Source organism: Leucoraja erinacea, chromosome 31 (assembly GCF_028641065.1).
Source record: "Leucoraja erinacea ecotype New England chromosome 31, Leri_hhj_1, whole genome shotgun sequence".
In the NCBI taxonomy this organism is placed as follows: Eukaryota; Metazoa; Chordata; class Chondrichthyes; order Rajiformes; family Rajidae; genus Leucoraja; species Leucoraja erinaceus.
This window is the reverse complement of record NC_073407.1, coordinates 8,243,529-8,264,311: the sequence shown is the minus strand read 5'-3', so window position 1 is coordinate 8,264,311 and position 20,783 is coordinate 8,243,529. Positions and strand designations below refer to the sequence as shown.

The 20,783-nt window shown below is 43.8% G+C and overlaps 1 long non-coding RNA gene across 2 annotated transcripts; it reads left to right on the top strand.

The window, feature by feature from the left end:
• The first annotated feature begins 17 nt into the window (after positions 1-17).
• Positions 18-4,314, top strand: LOC129711876 (uncharacterized). Of its 2 annotated transcripts, none has more exons than XR_008725943.1 (3): positions 18-143; positions 2,137-2,270; positions 4,145-4,314. It is a non-coding gene; the product is annotated as an uncharacterized LOC129711876 (long non-coding RNA). The 2 variants fall into 2 exon arrangements; XR_008725942.1 differs by having other exon boundaries at positions 26-155.
• Positions 4,315-20,783: the final 16,469 nt, after the last annotated feature.

Below are 20,783 nucleotides of genomic sequence, written 5' to 3'. Positions count from 1 at the left end.
CGGGAGGGGGGGGAGGAGAGAAATGTGAGGTCATCCACTTTGGTGGCAAGGACAGGAAGGCAGATTATTATCTGAATGGTGTCAGATTAGGAAAAGGAGAGGTGTAACGAGACCTGGGTGTGATTGTACATCAGTCACTGAAAGTAAGCATGCAGGTACAGCAGGCAGTGAAGAAAGCTAAGACGATAGCGAGTGTTAAAGAAGGAACTGCAGATGCTGGAAAATCGAAGGTAGACAAAAGTGCAAAAGGTGGACACTTTTGTCTACCTAAGAAGATAGTGAGATGATTTGAGTTTAGGAGCACGGAGGTCCTACTGCAGTTGTACAGGGCCCAGGTGGGACTGCACCTGGAGTATTGCACCTGCAATTTTGGTCTCCTAATTTGAGGAAGGACATTATTTCTATTGAGGGAGTGCAGCGTAGGTTCACCGGGTTAATCCTCGGGATGGCGAGACTGACATATGATGAATGAATGGGCTTGTATTCACTGGAATTTAGAAGGATGAGAGGGCATCTTATAGAAACATATAAAATTATTAAAGGATTGGACAGGCTAGATGTTCTCGATGTTGTGGAATTCCAGAACCAGGGGTCACAGTTCTTTCTTACACGTCACAGTTCAAGAATAAGGGATAGGCAATTTAGGACTCTGATGAGGAAAATAAACTGCCAGAGAGTTGTGAATCTGTGGAATTCTCTGCCACAAAAGGCTGTGGAGACCAATTCACTGGATGTTTTCAAGAGAGAGTTAGATTTAGCTCTTCGGGCTAAAGGAATCAAAAGATATGGGGGAAAAAGCAGGAACGGGGTACTGATTTTAATGATCAGCCATGATCATATTGAATGGCGGTGCTGGCTCGAAGGGATGGCCTACTCCTGCACCTATTTCTCGATGTTTCTAAAATGACTGATTCTTGGTTGAAAGACGCAGCATGGAAACAGGTCCTTCAAACCACCGAATCCATGTTGACCATCCATCACCTGTTCACGCTAGTTCTATGTTAGCCAATTTTTGCATTAATTCCCTACACACCAGGGGCAATTTACAGAGGCCAATTAACCTACGATCCCACATGTCGGGATGTGGGAGGTAACGAGCATCCGGAGGAAAACCACGGGAAGAACATGCAAACTCCACACAGACAACACCTGAGGTCTTTGGCGCTTTGACACCTTTTTGAGAGAGACTATATTGGGGGGTGGTGGGAGGAGGAGAGGTTGGGTGAGAGGAAAAGGTGAATGGAAAAGTGGGCAGTGGATCAAGATATGGCAGGATATGGTAGTAAAGAGAGGGAACAGAAGGATAGTCGAACGAGAAGCAGGGGGACTGAGTAGGGCAATATACAATAGGTGCAGGAGTAGGCCATTCGGCCCTTCGAACCAGCGCCTCCATTCAATGTGATCATGGCTGATCATCCCCAATCAGTACCCCGTTCCTGCCTTCTCCCCATATCCCCTGACTCCACTATCTTTAAGAGCCCTATCTAGCTCTCTCTTGAAAGTATCCAGAGAACCGGCCTCCTCCTCCGCCCTCTGAGGCAGAGAATTCCACAGACTCACAACTCTCTGTGAGAAAAAGTGTTTCCTCATCTCTGTTCTAAATGGCTTACCCCTTATTCTTAAACTGTGGCGCCTGGTTCTGAACTCCCCCAACGTCGGGAACATGTTTCCTGCCTCTAGCGTGTTCAACCCCTTAACAATCTTATATGTTTCAATAAGAAACCCTCTCATCCTTCTAAACTCCAGAGTGTACAAGCGCAGCCGCACCATTCTCGCAACAGTGGGCCATAAATGTTACCTGTCCACTGACACTAGCAAACAAAAAGGCACGTATAAATAAACGTGCTGCTGCTGCTGTTAATGGAAAGAAGCCAACTGGAGATAGAATTGTAGAGTTGTTTCTTTTGGTTTCATGTGTGACAGTTGGATTTCAAACATTTGGGCCCAGAGAAGTGTTGGGATTTGATTGGCATTCAACCAGAACTTTGCAATTTGTACTCCAGGTCTCAGGATATAAACCAGCTAAAGGGTAAACCAGGTTTTATTTTCTCCAGTGTGTCATCATGCAAACAGATGTTCAATGCCACTTCTCTTTCCTCTCTGTAATTTTTTTTTGTCTATTTGATATTCTCTCAGGTATGAGGTTGGCTTCATGCAGATAAACACGTTAATTCCAGCCTGGCTTGTTTTTTTACAAGAAAATCACTGCTGATGGCTCCATCTACTGAGCAGTTTAGAAATTAGATGAAGCAACACAAAGACAGCGTGCTGTGAGTAAAAGCAACTGTTCAGTTTGTTGTCACGTGCACCGACGTACATTGAAAAGCTTTTGTTGTGTGCTAACCAGTCAGCAGACAGACAGTACATGATTACAATCGATCCATCTACAGTGTGCAGATACGCTCCACCAACTCTGCCTTTAAATACAAAGCTTCCGATTTATGCGTTATTTACTGCGGTTAATGCAGCCGTCTTTATATTCAGAGGATCAAATAAATACCCATGTACAACTTGTAAAAAATCATTTGGGGTACAGTGGTTAAATTAACAGCGTTCCAAAAACATGGGCCAATGCAACTGAGAGGTATTAAAAAAACATTCTTTGCCTAATAGAGCTGTTCTGACATTCAAAAAAGTCCAAACAAGTTCATTTGGGCATTTCTGCCTACTCATAATAACCTCTCATTGTTTTGTTTATTGAGAATCTTTCCATCTCTGCCCAAAAACAATGAAAGATCTTGAAAGAACACAAAATGCTGGAGTAACTCAGCAGGTCAGGCCGTATCTCGGGGGAACATGTACAGGTGACGCTTTGGGTCGAGACTTTTTCTGATTGACAAGCTGAATCAGTCTGAAGAAGTTGTCTCAACGTGAAACATCACCTATCCATATTGTCTGATCTGTTGAGTTACTCCAGCATTTTGTGATCTCTTGTGTATTAACCAGCATTTTGTGGCTTTTGTGTATTCATCTGCAGTTCTTTGTTTCTTCATTTAAAGATTTGGGATCCTTAGATCCGACCCGAGCCATCACCTATCCATTTTCTCCAGAGATGCTGCCTACCCACTGAGTTACTACAACATTTTGGTTGGTATAAACCAGCATCTGTAGTTTCTTTTCATTACATCCATTACAGGGGTTTGATATCAACCATGCAAGTGATGTGGTCTCCCTATGAGAGCTGACTAATTAGAGCTGGGGCGCTGTAGTCGGGCTATAACTCATGGTTTGTAAACAGTTCCATCCGAAATTGTAAGAAATTGCAGAGAATCGCAGCCCAGACCATCACACAAATGAACCTCCCTTCCATTGACTCCATCTACACTTCACGCTGCCTCGGTAAGGCCACCAGCACAATCAAGGACGAGCCTCACCCTTTTCTCCCCTATCCCGTCAAGCAAGAGGTACAGAAGTGTGAAAACGCGTAGCTCCAGATTCAGTGACAGTTTCTTCCCACCCGTTATCAGGCAATTAAATCATCCTACCAACAACTAGTGAGCGGTCCTGAGCTACCACCTCATTGGAGACCCTCGGACTATCTTTATTTTGACTTTACTGGACTTTATCTTGCACTAAACGTTTTCCCCTTTATCCTGTATCTGTACACAGTGGACAGCTTGATTGTGATCATGCATTGTCTTTTTTGGTACCCGTCTAAATGTCTCATAAAGATAGTGAATCTATCTGTTTCCAAACCACCTCTGGCAGTCAGCTCCAGATTTCAACCTCTTTCTGTGTAAAAAAAATCCTACCCTTTTAAGGTCCATTTAAAACGCTATTTTCTCACCTTAAACCCGGGCCTGCTTATTTTAATACCCATACCATGGGGAAATGATTCTGTCGGACTTGATTCGTTGAATAGCAGGAGGCCGAGGGGTGATTTTACAGGTACATGGATAAAAAAGGTTTGGAAGGATATGGGTCAAATGCAGGCAAATGGGACGAGCTTTGGTGGGGCAAGTTGGTCAGCATGGACAAGTTGGGCTGAACGGCCCGTTTGTGTGCTGCATGACAGTATGATTCCAGAACTGGTCATCAGTTCAAAATCAGTTATCAGCCAGTTCTGCTGACTGATGTGTAAAAGAATGGAAGCTAGATTGCTCTTATCAGAAAATAATCCATTTACTCACTTCTTATTATAAAGATGGAAACAACAGCAACAGTTTCCCAGTCGGAGGCACCTAGCAAAGAGTGCTCTCATGCAGCCAGCCGGCCAGGGAACTGTGAACCGGAACTCAAGATGTTCTGTTTGATTAAACAGATGGAAAATCCTGGTGTGTGGCTCCCTCTGGCACCTCGCAATGAGCAGACGTGTGCATCCTGTTGAGGTATCAGCTTATATTTGATCACATAAAAATAGAATCTGATTGACTCTGCTGGGTAGGATGAAACAATTACTGTAATTAAAAATCTCGATTAATCAAAATAATTAAAAGCAAAAGGAATTAATTCATCAGGATGTATGATCTTATCCATTGCATCTTTTTTCCAATGCTCTTCTATGTAAAATTATGGAATGGATATTTAGGTAATCAAAGCAAAGAACTCGGCATATCCAGAGGACAAAGGTTTAAGGTGAGAGGGGTAAGATTTAATAGGAACCTAAGGGGGCAACTTTTTCACTGAAATGGTAGTGGGTATATGGAATGAGTTGCCCGAGGAGGTAATTGATGCAGGTAAAATAGTTGAGCTGAAGAGAAAACTCTTTACACAGAGTGCCATTAATGTTTTGAGATAGTTTAGTGATAAAGAATGAAAACAGGACCTTTGGCCCACCGAGTCCTCATCGATCACCCGTTCACACTACTTCTATGTTATGCTGCATTCACACCCACTCCCAATCAACCTACAAACCTGCACGTCTTTGGCATAATGCTGGAAACTGGAGCATCCTAAGGAAACCCATGCGGTTGCAAGGAGAACATACAAACTGCACACAGACAACGCCCGAGGTCAGGATTGAACCTGGGTCTCTGACCGTGGCTTTCGTGATTGAATCTGGACTCTACCAGCTGTGTCTCTGTGCTGTCTTTCGGAATCTTTGGGACTCTAGCCCATAGAGCTGAATATAGACACAAAGTGCTGGAGTAACTCAGCGGGTCAGGCAGCATCTCTGGAGAAAAAGGATGGGTAGCATTTTGGGTCAGGACCCTTCTTCAGACTTGGTCTGGCAAGGGTATGAAGAAGGTTCCCGACCCGAAATGTCACCTTTTTGTTTTCTCCAGAGATGCTGCCTGACCTGCTGGGTTACTCCAGCACTTTGTGTCTATCTTCAGTATATACCAACATCTGCAGTTCCTTCCTACCCGTAGAGCTAAGTCCTTGACTGAGTTGAGATCGATGGATTTTTGTCCACCAAAGAGATCAGAGGGGATGGGAATAAGGCAGGGAAGGAATTAGTCAGGATTGGCTGATCTATATGAACATTAGTTAGGCATGTTGCAGGCTGGTCCAGAAGGTTAAGGCACGTGGAAGTCTGCGACCAGTGGTGTCCCACACTAATCGATACTGGGACATTTGCTGTCTATGATATATATTTGCAACTTGGATGCAAATGTAGGGGGTATGATTAGTAAGTTTGTAGGTAATGTAAAAGTTGATGGAGTTCCGGATAGCCAGGAATGGATAGGAAAGGTAGAGAGAGATAGGAAAGGTTTAGAAAGATATGGGCCAAACACAGGCAGGTGTACTAGTGTAGATGAGGCATGGGTAAGTTGAGCTGAAGGGCCTGTTTCGTCCTGTATTATGGACTCCAGGACTATGAAAGTTGGCTATATCTACAGCCAGAAATAGATCAAATGTAGAGTGGGCTGAGCTATGCTAGATAGAATGTAATTCAGCCAAGTATAAGGTAATACATTTTGGAAAGCCAAGTAATGGTGGGACGTACACAGTGAATGATTGAGCACTAAGAAATGCTGACGAACAGAGAGACCATAATTATATGTCAGTGGGAACACTGGTAGGGTGGTGAAGAAAAGGTACATATGATCGCCTGTATAGCTTATAAAAGTTGGGACGTTATGTTGCAATTTTACAAAACACTGTTTAGATCGCATGCCGTATTGTATGTCATTATGCTCCATATCTTCGGAAGGACATGGTTGCACTGGAAAGAGTGCAGTGGAGAATCACCAGGTGGTTGCTTGGGTGGAGGACTTTAGTTATGGGAAGAGATTGGATGGGTGAGGCTTGTTGTCCCTGGAGCTGAGCGGCGTTTCATAAAACAAGAGGACATTGGTATAAGGAAGGAGGTATGAGAATAAAAAAATGTACAAAGAGAGTGGCTGACATCTGGAGCACAATGCCGGAGGAGGTGGTTGCTCAGATCAATCCCAACATTTAAGTGCATTTAGACGTGCATTTAAATAGGTATGGAATGGACCTAATGAAGGTACATGAGCCGGATGTAGATAGGTTAAACATTCTGCTGTAGGATTCATGAAGGTGCTGACGAATTCTCTGACTCTTCATGTCCTTTAACCTCTTTGTCACTGACTCCACCCATCTACCAATCAACTCACCCCTGTATCCACCTATCACTTGCCAGACTTTGATCCACTACACAGCTCTTTTCTAGCTTTCTGCTCCCTTCTACTCTGAAGAAAGCTCCTGACTCAATAGGTTGTCTATCCATTCCCTCCACAGATGCTGCCTGACCTGCTGAGTTCCTCCAGCACTTTATTTTTATGCTCGATTCTAGCATCTGCCCTTTCTTGTGCCTCCAAATTACTATGGAAATATTGCTCCTCACAGTTTAAGAATAAGGGGTAGGTCATTTAGGACTGAGATGAGGAAAAAGTTTTTCACCCAGAGAGTTGTGAATCTGTGGAATTCTCTGCCACAGAAGGCAGTGGAGGCCAATTCACTGGTTGTTTTCAAGAGAGAGTTAGATGTAGCTCTTAGGGCTAACGGAATCAAGGGATATGGGGGAAAAGCAGGACAGAAAGGTCTGTGTTGGAATGGGAAGGAGAATTAAAGTTTCCAGCATCCAGGAGATCAGGTTGGTTCAGCTGAGTGAAGTTGTTCCACGAAACGATCGCCCAGTCTGCGTTTGGTCTCGCCGATGTATACGAGTCCACATCTTGAACAACGGATACAGTAGATGAGGTTGGAGGAGGTAGAAGTGAACCTCTGCCTAACCTGAAAGGACTGTCGGGGATCCTGGACAGAGTCGAGGGAGGAGGTATCGCGACAGGTGTTGCATCTTCTGCAGTTGCAGGGGAAGGTACCTGGGGAGGGGGAAGTTTGGGTGGGAATGGATGAGTTAACCAGGGAGTTGTGGAGTGAACGGTCTCTGTGGAAGGTGGAAAGGGGTGGAGATGGGAAGATGTGACTAGTGGTGGGATAATGTTGGAGCTGGCGTAAATATCGCAGGATTATGTGTTGTATGCGACGGCTGATGGGGTGGAAGGTAGGACTAGGGAGACTCTGTCTCTGTTGAGACTAGGGTGAGGGGGAGCAAGGGCGGAACTGCGGGGTACCGAGGGGACACGAGTGAGGGCCTCATCTATGATGGGAGAAGGGAACCCCCGTTGCCGAAAGAATGAGGACATCTTGGATGTTCTAGTATGGAACACCTCATCTTGAGCGCAGATGCGGCGTAGACGAAGGAATTAGGAGGGGATAGTCTTTGCAGGAAGCAGGGTGGGAAGAAGTGTAGTCGAGATAGTTGTGGGAGTCAGAGGGTTTGTAATAGATGCCAGTCAATAGTCTATTTCTTGTGATTGAGATTAAGAAAGGGGAGGGAGGTGTCAGAGATGGTCCAAATGAATTTGAGTGCAGGATGGAAATTAAGTCGTGAAGTTGATGAGGCCAGTGAGTTCTGCATGGGTGCAGGAGGTAGCACCATTGCAGTCATCAATGTAACGGAGATAGAGTTCAGGGATAGGGCCAGTGTACGCCTGGAACAAGGATTGTTCAACATACCCTACAAAGAGGCAGGCGTAGCTGGGGCCCATGCGTGTGCCCATAGCTATGCCTTGGACTTGGAGGAAGTGGGGGAGTCGAAGGAGGAGTTGTTGAGGGTGAGGACTAGCTCTGCATGGCATAGCATAGTTAGTAGAGGGAAATTGGATGGTTCTGCGGTCGAGGAAGAAACAGAGGGCTTTAAGGCCTTCCTGGTGGGGGATGGAGGTGTAGAGTGACTGAACGTCCATAGTGAAGATGAGGGAGTGGGGGCTCGGAAAGCGATAGTCATTAAAGAGACGAAGGGCATATGAGGTGTCTTGGACATAGGTCGGGAGAGATTGGACCGGGGGGATAGGATGGAGACGAGGTATGTGGAAATCATTGCCATGGGACAGGAGCAGGCAGAAACAATGGGTCTGCAAGGGCAGTTGTGTTTGTGGATTTTGGGGAGAAGGTAAAAATGGGTTGTGTGGGGCTGGGAAATGATAAGGTTGCAGATAGCCAGAAGTGATAAAATCAGTAATGGTGTTTGAGATTAAGGCCTGGTGCTCATGTGGGATCATGGTCCAAGGATAAGTAGGAGGAGGTGTCTGAGAGTTGTCGCCTGACCTCAGCCCAGTAGTGTGGAGGGCCAGGGAGTGGACAAGGTCGAGGCGAGATCTGGTGGGGGGGTGGTGGTGGGTGTTCAGAGAGGAGGGGGGCGTGAGGACTATAGTAGAGGTGATCCTTGGACTTGGATCCCAAGATCCTTTCGCATATCACTGCTGTGAAGGGTCTTGCCATTAACTGTATGCTTTCCCGTCCTTTCAACCTTCCAAAGTGCAACACCTCACACTTGCTCTGAGGAATATCTTTGTTAGTAAAGTGAAGGTGATCAAACTCAGCATAATACAACAGCGACCAGTGTAAGCTGGCAATGGGAACCGAATATTGTTGCAAACATGTTCAAATGTTTATACATTGAAATAAGATTAAATGCAGCTTGTTAAATCAAATGATAGAGTGATCATTGTAATATTTAAGTGCAATTCCTGTGGGCAGGTGGTCATTATAAGAGGGAGAATTTCAATCTCATAAGTAACAAAGTAATTGGAACTGAGACCTGAGGCTAGATTGTGAAGCATCTGTGATCCATTCTTTAATGTGATTAATCAACATTGTTATTAAAACTTTGGCAGACTTTAATTGGAAGAAACACTAATAATATTTTTGCTAATATGTTTTTCTTTTATTTGTAGTTACTATTAATTCTGCCAACTACAATTTTAAAAAAGGAGTTGGATTTATCAAAGTGCCAACAACAAATATTTGCAACTTATTTTGCAACTGTTCTTAAGCCTAATTCTAACATTCTCATACTAGATTGGCGGCACGATGGCGCAGCGGTAGAGTTGCTGCCTTACAGCGCCAGAGACCTGGGTTCGATCCTGACTACGGCTGCTTGGCTGTACAGAGTTTAAAGTACGTTCTCCCTGTGACCTGCATGAGTTTTCTCCGAGATCATCAATAAGGGTATTGAGCACTGAGAACAGGATGCTATGTTGCTGTTCTACAAGACGTAGGTGAAGCTGCACTTGACGTATTGTGTTTAGTTTTAGTCACCCTGCTGCAGGAAACATATCATTAAGCTGGAAAGAGTGTAGGAAATATTTACAAGCATGTTGCCGGAATTCTAGGATTGATTTGTACGGAGAGGTTGGGCATGCTAAGACTTTATTCCTTGGAGTGCAGGAGGCTAAGGGATGATCCTGTAGAAGGGCACCATGACGGGCATAAATAGGGTGAATGGCCACAGTCGTTTTTCCCAAGATTGGATTTTAAGAAGTGGAGGGCATAGGTTTGAGGTGAGGAAAAGATTTCAGGGAATCCTGAGTGGAAAGCCATTTTATTTAGGTGAACAGTAGCCTTGACCCAGGGAACCAAGTAGAAGTGACCCAAATACCATTGATCAAGTAGCATTGACCCAGGGACCCAAGTAGCATTGACCCAAGGAACATTGACCTAAATAACATTGATCGAGGGACACAAGTAGCAAACATCCAGGGACATGATTGCAGTTGGGAAATGTAAATTTCAATCATTTAGATGAAGAAAGATGATGGGAGGTGGAATCTTGTCTGTGCACCAGAATGCTTAAATAAATCTAAAATTAAGAACAAACGTTAGCCTCATTAATGATAAACATGAAACAACTATCTGATTCACTTAAGGACATCTGGTTTAACAAATTACTTTATGATATGGGATATTATCCCATATGCAGCACCTTGTGTTTTTCTCTAAACCAGCATCTGCAGTTTCTCGTGTCCTAATGTAATAGGTCCTAAGGCAAAATAAACACTTCTGAAGTTACAGTCCTTAAGGGAAGGAAGTCTGCAGACTTTACCTCGTCTGGCCTACGTGTGACTCCAAATTCACAATTGAGGTTCGCTATTTACTGCTCCATAATTCAGAGGCTATAAAGGATTGACAATAAATGCAGGCATGGCCAATCATGTCCCATAAATAATTAAGCCAAACAAAACAACAATTTCAATAGATGCATTTTCCGCAAGTCTGATATAGTTTTGTTTCCCAGAATTAAAACGAAGTATTTGTGATGTAATTTCTTAGAATGTACCAGGTCCATACAATTTAAAGAACTTTACCCTGTATTATACATGTTTCCTGGGACTGCCTGCTTTCTTGACCACAAACTACATTCCCAGGACTGGGACAGTTGAGTGTTACCACCAAGCATGTGTCATTCAGTGGCAGGTTACTCACTGCGTTTACTTTGTTGCTTTCACTAGACAATATAACCTGCCAAAGCATCCTCAAGGGCTGTTATGGATGAGGTGGCTTGTTCCAGCCATAGTAATAATTGCTTGCTCAGAAAGAATGAGGTTTGACTTCTGCAAAGAAACCCTTTGCCAGTTCGTCCAACATTCAGCTATGTCCAAAGATGTAATTGCTTTAATTGCAGCAGAATACAATGATTCTTACATACACCATCGCCATGGTTTTCCAAACCCTCTGTTCCCTAATATAAAACCCAGTCTTTGAGTAAATTATGAACAATTTATTATAAAACCCGGTCTTTGAGTTAAATATAATCAATTTATTATGAAATCCAGTCTTTAAATAAAATATAATCAATTTATTACCAACTATCTAAACACTGGACACATCCACAGGAAAGAGATATAATTCCTGCACATTAACTGCACAAGGAATCCGATGGCAACAGTGGCCTTAGCGTCATAGAGTGATACAGCATGGAAACAGACTCTTCGGCTCAACCTGCCCACATTGGCCAACATGTCCCAGCTATATTAGTCCCACCTGCCTCTGTGTTTCGCCCATATTCCTCTAAACCTGCCTATCCATGTACCTGTCTAATTGTTTCATAAACGTTGCGATAGTCTCTGCCTCAACTACCTCTTCTGGCAGCTTGTTCCATACACCCACGACCCTTTGTGTGAAAAAGTTACCCCTCAATTTACTATTATATCTTTTCCCCTTCACTTTAAACCTATGTCCTCTGGTCCTCGTTTCCCCAACTCTGGGCAAGAGACTCTCACGTCTACCCGATCTATTCCTCTCATGAGGTTTTCTTGCTTAAAATAGGTTATTTTCCAGTCTGAAGGAGGGTCCCGACCTGAAATGTCACCTATCCGTGTTCTCCAGGGATATTGCCTGACCAGCTGAGTTTCTCCAGCACTTTGTGTATGTTTTTTGTAAACCACCATCTGCGGTTCCTTATTTCTAAGTTTATTTTCCATGTTGGTTGACAGCTAGAAGACAAATTGCACTCTGTCAGAAGATCGGCCTTGTTACCCTGGTTCCTGAGCAAACAGGCATTTTCCATCAAACACAAAGGGGAATTCCTTCAGCCTCCCACTGAAATACTCCACTGAAGGGCGCATCAAAGAACATTAGTCCACTGGACACAGGCTGGGTCTCTTGTATCGGCAGATGCTGGTTGTGTTCTGAGATTCTGTTAACTTCCACTGCATCTGGACCTTGAATTGTATTGAAAGATACAGCATGGAAACAGGCCCTTCAGCTTACCATGTGTAAGAAAGAATTGCAGATGCTGGTTTAAATCGAAGGTAGACACTAAATGCTGAAATAACTCAGCGGATGATGCAGCATCTCTGGAGAGAATGAATGGGTGACCAGACTGAAGAAGGGTCTCGAACCAAAACGTCGCCAATCCTTCTCTCGAAAGATGCTGCCTAAACCGCTGAGTTACTCCAGCATTTTGTGTCTACCTTCAGCTTACCAAATCTATGCCAACCGTCGATCACCCGCTCACACTAGTTCTAAGTTACAGTATCTCACTTTCACATCAAACATACACTAAATGTTATTCACATATATTCACTTATATCGTGTATCTGTACACTTTGGTGGCTCGATCGCAATCATGTACTGTCTTTCCACTGACTGGTTAGCACACAACAAAAGCTTTTCATTGTACCTTGGTACACGTGACAATAAACAAAACTCAACTCAACTCCCTGCGCATGCTGGGGACAATTTCCAAAATACAATTCTTACAAACCTGGTACAGACCCAATTATTAACTATTAAACACTACAACCTCAAATAAGCTCTAAACTACAATAGACTATTATTATTATTATTATTATTGCACCACTATTGTTTGTTTTTTGTGTGTGCGTATGTGTATATGTATGTATGTGTGTATATATATATATATGTACACACATATATATATATGTGTGTGTACTTGTGAGTTTGTGTATATATACACACTGAACGTTTTCTTTCCCTCTCATCTATATTACTAAATCTCTGATCTTGATCGCTTTTGGCCCACTGTGCTGCGATTTCCGACAGAACGCCGCCACCTACGGCCGTCATTTTTGGCCACCTCGCTCAGAGCTCCCCTCCACCTTACGGGTGCAGAGGATCTTTCCTATCGATGGCAAATCAGAGAGATATTAATGTTTAAAAATAATTCACCATTCTCTCTGCTGCCCCTGCTGGAGGGAGGGGGAGGGACTATAAAACCAGGAAGTGGTGTGCCTCACTCATTCTCTGCAAGATGGATGAAGCCAAGGGTCACGTCTCTCTGAGCTCTGAATAACACTGAACAAATGTCTACACAACTGTGAGTACCCTTAATGTGGTTTGAAAATGAAGATATGGTTTGTTTGAAGTAAAAAGGCACTGCCTGCAAATGGTTGTTTGGATGCTTTGGCTTGAAGTTGAAAGGCACTGCTTACTGCAAATGGTGGCTAGGGTGCTTTGGCTTGAAGTTGAAAGGCACTACTTACTGTAAATGGTGGCATGAAGTTGAAAGGCACTACTTACTGCAAATGGTGGCTTGGGTGCTTTGGCTTGAAGTTGAAAGGCACTACTTACTGCAAATGGTGGTTTGGGTGCTTTGGCTTGAAGTTGAAAGGCACTACTTACTGCAAATGGTGGCTTGGGTGCTTTGGCTTGAAGTTGAAAGGCACTACTTACTGCAAATGGTGGCTTGGGTGCTTTGGCTTGATGTTGAAAGGCACTACTTACTGCAAATGGTGGCTTGGGTGTTTTGGCTTGAAGTTGAAAGGCACTACTTACTGCAAATGGTGGCTTGGGTGCTTTGGCTTGAAGTTGAAAGGCACTACTTACTGCAAATGGTGGCTTGGGTGCTTTGGATTGAAGTTGAAAGGCACTTCTTACTGCAAATGGTGGCTTGGGTGCTTTGGCTTGAAGTTGAAAGGTACTACTTACTATAAATGGTGGCTTGGGAGCTTTGGTTTAAAGTTCAAAAGGCACTACTTACTGCAAATGGTGGTCTGGGAGCTTTGGCTTGAAGTTTTAAAAAAATCACCATTCTCTCTACTGCACCTGCTGGAGGGAGGGGGAGGGACTATAAAACCAGGAAGTGGTGTGCCTCACTCTCTGCAAGATGGATGAAGCCAAGGGTCACGTCTCTCTGAGCTCTGAATGACACTGAACAAATGGCTACACAACTGTAAGTACCCTTAATGTGGTTTGAAAATGAAAATATGGTTTGTTTGAAGTAAAAAGGCTATGACTGCAAATGGATGTTTGGGTGCTTTGGTTTGAAATTGAAAGGCATTACCTACTGCAAATGGTGGCTAGGGTGCTTTGACTTGAAGTTGAAAGGCACTACTTACTGCAAATGGTGGCATGAAGTTGAAAAGCCATTGTCTACTTCGTCATTCAATAATGGCTGATCTATCTTTCCCTCTCAACCCCATTCTCCTGCTTCTCCCCCCCCCCCCCCCCCCCCCCAACCCTTGACGACAATACTAATCAAGAATATGTCAATATCAACCTTAAAAATACCCAATGACTTGGCCTCCACTGCCTTCTGTGGCAATTTATTCCATAGATTCACCACCCTCTAAATAAACTAATTCAGGATGCCTTATGGGTATGTTGTTCCACTTTTGACAATCACAAGTTCATGTGCGGACCTTTAGCTGCAAGGGAATGTCTGGAGCACAGTCAAATGCCCTCCATCTCATCCTCCCTGTAGACTATGCTGAAGAGAAATCCTGATGTATGATCTAGTTCAGAACCTAGAGGGTTCACCACTGTCAGAGGTATGGTCTTTAAAACTAAAACATAGTCCCTGTCGTGTCTCCAAGATAAACTGAAAGTATTCCATTTCAAAGCAGAGTCCTCCCCTCAAGTCCTGACCATTGGTATCTGCTCTGTCGACATCAATCAAACTGTTGGTTGGGTCATTATTGCTTTGCTGTTTCTGAGAGCATCCTGCACACAAATGGCCTGCTGTATTTTCTAAAGTATCCACCTTAAATATGCTTTAATGTCAGTGGGATGCTTTAAAAGAATGGTTTGTATTTATGTAGCACCTTTCACAACATTGGGAATGGCTGGAGCACCTTGCAAACCATTCTAGTTAAGTGGGATCGCTAAAGCTGATCATCATCTGAACTTCTAATTCCAATCCAAATAGTTCATAAATTCGAAAGTTATAGGAGCAGAATTAGGCCATTTGTCCCATCGAGTCTTCTACTCCATTCAATCATGGCTGATCCATCTTTCCTTCTCAACCTCATTCGTGGGGTGGGAGATTGCAACCTTCACGTGGTCCGCCCTGTTTCGATGAATGCAATCAACCTGGTGTGCACAATCAAATAAGATCAAATAGAACAAGTTGTCCTACAACTTTAGACTGAGCACGCCATACGCAAGAAGAAGAACCTCATTCATCTGGCTTCTCCCCATAACCCCTGACACCCGTACTAATCAAGAACCTGTGAATCTCCGCCTTAAAAATATCCTTTGACTTGGCCTCTACAGCCGTTTATGGCAATGAATTCCACAGATTCACCTCCTTCTGACGAAATAAATCCCTCTTCATCTCCTTTCTACGGGTACATCCTTTTATTCTGAGGCAATGGGCTCTGATCCTAGACGCTCCCACTGGTGAAAACATCCTCTCCACATTCACTCTATCCAGGCCTTTCACTATTTGGTAAGTTTCAATGAGGTCCCTCCCTCATCCTTCTAAACTCCAGCGAATAATAGTGACAATAGTGAGAACTAATTCCAGAGGCACCTGCTAATGAAATACTTCTAGATTCTAGATGCGAAAGATCTGAGAGAAATATTAAAATCTTCATTCTTTCTGATGAATATCTTTGCAGTGGGGTACAGGTGATGTTCTGGACTAATGATGTGGAAATGTGCAAATCCCAGCAGTGTAGCTGGGGAGTTTAAATTCAGTTAATTAAATAAACTTGGCATAAAAAGCCAATATCTGTAATTGGGCTCATGAAACCATCAGATGTTCATCAGAGCATGTTGGGTCATTGAATTTTCTTTAAGAAAGGGCATCGACTCTTCACAGCTACAGCTCAGCTTGTAATCCATTTATACCAAAAGATGTAACGTAGGAATATGGATTCACTCAGAACCTTATTTCTCAAGGTGGAAATGGCTTGAAGGCATAACTTTAGGTGGAGGGCAAAGTTTAAAACAAATGAGCGGGGCAAGCTTTTGTACACGGAAAAGTGATGGGTGCCTGGCATCTACTGCCAGGGGTGGCAGTGGAGGCAGATGTGATAGTGGCGTTTAAGAGGTGTTTAGATAGGTGTATGGATATGCAGGGAATGGAAGGGTACGAATCATGTGCAAGCAGAAATTAGTTTAACTAGGCATCATGTTCGGCATGGACATTGTGGGCCGAAGGGCCTGATCCTGTGCTGTACTGTTCTTTCTTCTAAAGCCTGCCTTGTTAGATCGACAGTAGCAGTTTAAAATCATATCCCGCATTCAGTGAGATCCATTTCACTTTGAGTTGGGGTGGTCAGGGTAATTGTCCATAACATAGAAAAATAGGTGCAGGAGTAGGCCATTCAGCCCTTCGATCCAGCACTTCCATTCAATATGATCATGGCAGATTATTTAAAATCAGTACCCCGTTCCTGCTTATTCCCCACATCCATTCATTCCTTTAGCCCTAAGAGCTAAATCTAACTCTCTCTTGAGAACATCCAGTGAATTGGCCTCCACTGCATTCTGTGGCAGAGAATTCCCCAGATTCACAACTCTCTAGGTGAAGGAATTTTTCCTCACCCCAATCTTAAATGGCCTACCCCTTATTCTTAAACTGTGACCCCCCTGGTTCTGGACTCCCCCAACATCGGGAACATTTTTCCTACATCTAACCTATCCAATCCTTTAAGAATTTTATATCCCCTCACATCCTTCTAAATTCCAGTGAATACAAACCCAGTCGACCCATTCTATCACATGTCAGTCCCGCCATCCTGGGATTTAAACTGGTGAACCTACGTTGCACTCCCTCAATAGCAAGAATGACCTTCTTCAAATTAGGAGACCAAAATTGCACACAATACTCCAGGTGTGGTCTCACCAGGGCCCTGTACAACTGCAGTAGAACCTCCTTACTCCTAAACTCAAATCCTCTCACAATGAAGGCCAACATGCCAATAGCTTTCTTCACTGCCCGCTGTACCTGCATGCTTACTTTCAGTAACTGATGTACAAGCACACCCAGGTCTAATTACACCTTTCTTTTCCTAATCTGACACCATTCAGATAATAATCTGCCTTCCTGTTCTTGCCACCAAAGTGGATAACCTCACATTTATCCACATTATACTGCATCTGCCATGTATCTGCCCACTCACCTGACCTATCCAAGTCACCATGCAGCTCACACTGCCACCCAGCTTTGTGCATTACGCAAACTTGGAGATGTCACATTTAATTCCCTTGTCTAAATCGGTAATATATATTGTAAATAACTGGGGTCCCAGCACCGGGCCTTGCGGCACCCCACTAGTCACTGCCTGCTATTCTGAAAAGGACCTGTTAATTCTTACTCTTTGCTTCCTGTCTGCCAACCATTTCTCTATCCATGTCAATACCCTACCTCCTATACCAATAATTTTGCACACTAATCTCTTGTGTGAACCTTGTCAAAGGCTTTTTAAAAGTCCAGATACATCACATCCACTGGCTCTCCCTTATTCATTCTACTTGTTAAAACCTCAAAAAACTCCAGAAGATTAGTCAAGCATGATTTACCCTTCCTAAATCCATGCTGACTTTGAACGATCCTGTCACTGCTTTCCAAATGCGCTGCTATAACATCTTTAACAATTGACTCGAGCATCTTCCCCCCCCCTAGCGATGTAAGGCTAACCAGTCTATAATTCCCCGTTTTCTCTCTCCCTCCTTTCTTAAAAAGTGGGGTTACATTAGCTACCCTCCAGTCCACAGGAACTGATCCAGAGTTGAGCGAACATTGGAAAATGATCACCAAATGCATCCACGATTCTAGGGCCACCTCCTTGAGTACTCTGGGATGCAGACCATCAGGCCCTGGGGATTTATCTGCCTTCAGTCCCAATAGTTTACCTCGCATCAATTCCTGACTAATGTGGATTCCCTTCAGTTCCTCCTTCCCACTAGATCCTCGGTCCCCTAGTATTTCTGTGAGATTGTTTGGGTCTTCCTTAGTGAAGACAGAACCAAAGTATTTATTTAACTGTTCTGCCAATTCCTTGTTTCCCGTTATAAATCCACCTGTCTCTGATTGTCAGGGACCTACATTTGCCTTCACTAATCTTTTCCTTTTTACATATTTGACAAAACTTTTAGAGACCGTTTTTATATTCCCCGCAAGCTTTCTTTCATGCTCTTTATTCCCCCTCTTAATTAACCCCTCTGTCCTCCTCTGCTAAGTTCTAAATTTCTCCCGGTCCTCCGGTTTGCTGCTTCCTCTGGCCAATCTAAATGCCTTTTCCTTGCATTTAACACTATCCTTGATTTCCCTCGTTAGCCACGGTTGAGCCGCCTTCCCCGTTTTATTTTTTTGCCAGACAGAGGTGAACAATTTCTCGAGTTCATCCATGCAGTCTTTAAATCTTTGCCATTGCATCTCTATCGTCAACCAGTTAAGTATAATTTGCCAGCCAGTTCCCATCTCAAACCGTCAATGCCTCCTTTCTTTAAGTTCAGAATCCTAGTTTCTGAAATAACCGTGTCATTTTCACTTTCCATCCTAATGCAGAATTCCGCCATATTATGGTCACTGTTGCCCAAGAGGCTTTGCACAACAAGATCACCTCCTAATCCTTCCTCATTAAACAATACCCAGTCTAGGATGGCTTGTCCTCTAGTCGGCTTTTCTACATTTGGTTTAAAAAACCATCCCGTATACATTCCAGGAACTCCTCCTCCTCAGCACTGCTACCTGGTGGAACTTCTGACTGCCTTGTCCACGTGTGCATTTTATGCTGTGCATCATCGTCCACTTGTCTGACTAGATCTGCTATGGGTTGTCTAATGCAACTGATGGCATTACAGTATAACACGGAACATTTGTGTTTGAGTGGCTGGAGTGGGGCTTCAAACCCACAACCTCTGCCACTGAAGGGAGAATGTTATTGAGTGAGCTAAAGCTGACAGGAGAATGTCGGCTTTACCAACTTGAATTCTGACATGGCCTATTGTACTGCAAACAAATCAAAGCTTCATCATAGGGCAACGGCAAAACATCCCCAGCAGAAAGCAGTACAAATTGCCTTACTATTGAGAGTTCGGACTAATGGAATGCATTTCATGTTTTAACAGCATGTAGCTGTCCAGCATGAATTGACCATTTTCAAATGTGGTTTTAAAACTGCACACTGCAACATGAAATAAGCTGGGCGGCACGGTGACGTAGCTGGTAGAGCAGCTGCCTCACAGCGCCAGGGAGCCCGGCTCGATCCTGAACTTGGGTATTGTCCGTGCGGAGTCTGCACGTTTTCCCTGTGAATGCGAGGGCTTCTTCCGGGTGCTCCGATTTCCTCCCACATCCCAAGGACTTGCGGAATTATAGGTTAATTGACCTCTGTAAGTCGCCCCTAGTGTGTAGGAAATGGATGTGAAAGTGGGTAACACATAACTAGTGTGATCGAGTGACCAATGGTCAGCGTGGACTCGATGGGCAGAAGGGCCTGTTTCCATGCTGCACCTTTTAATCAGTCAATTGCACATTTCCATCTATCAAAACAGAAAGCAGTTGGGTTTTAAATCGCCTTTTAACCAGGATTTGGAATAACTTGCTTATTACTTTTCCAATTTGACTTAAACACTGTTGGATCAGGAAAGGTCAAGAAACGCGAAAACCATCTGAACATCTCCGTCACCCAATTCCTTCAGCTCCAGGCATGCTTCCAGTGGAGTTTAGGAACGTATTGATTCCCGTGAGGTGCCTTCAATGAACAGGAATGAAGCTGACGCAACTGTCATTGCAACCTTTTATTCAGTCGAAGAATGATTGAGATTTACAAAAAGGGAATGAGATATTAGTCAACCAAATCAGGGGACTGGAATGCATCAAGACAAAAGACCTTTACCCAGATCCCCACAGACTAACTAAATGAGGTGCCCTGCTGTGGGGGTGGAGTGGAGACTTAAACAATTTTAAACGCTGGTTTAAATGAATTGTCAAACATTAACTAGGGAAAGCTGTTTCCCTGGGAAGAAGGCAGAATAAAAAATTACCATGGAGACACGCCATTGTCACCCATCTCATACTCCTGCCCCTTCGAATAGCAAGCCATTATTTATGGCTGCTTCCCAATGAATGGGACCACATTCACCTCAGCCCAAACATTTCTTTTTTGCTCAGCTCTTAGAGGGCACACTGTATAACGATGCAGATTTAATAGGTTGTCATGGAGAATACTGGAGACCATTTAAACATGTCAAAATGAGGGCAAGTTCTGCTTCCCCCACTAAAAGGGTGGTTAAGTCTCCCATCTGAATATTTCATTCTCGTGTATTTTAAGTGATGTAGGACTTTTAACTTTAGAATTTGTATCTCTTAAGGAGCATAACCGAAGATAGACACAAAAAGCTGGAGTGACTCAGCGGGACAAGCAGCATCTCTGGAGAGAAGGAATGGGTGACGTTTCTGGTCGAGACCTTTCTTCAGGAAGAGTTGGTTTAACTTGCTTTCCATGTAATTGACTTGATTGATTCCTACATTTGAAAGAAGCAGCATGGAAACAGGCTCTTCGACCCACTGAGCGACCTTGCTGATCACCCGTTCACACTAGTTCAATGCTGTCCCACTTTCTCATCCACTGCCGACACACATAATTTCCAGAGGCCAATCGTGGCCAGAGGACCATAAAACCGCAGGTCTTTGGGATGTGGGAGGAAACCCGAGCATCCTGAGGAGACCCACACGGTTACAGAGAGAATTGCTTCAACTTTCTCAGTATGAAGCAAAGATTCAATTCACATTAGGTGTTTGAAGTTTGGCAATACTTTTGGCAATACCTTTCTGAGGTGTATTGCACTTCCCAATATAGTTGCTAAAAGTCTATTAAGTAGAGCCTGTCTAG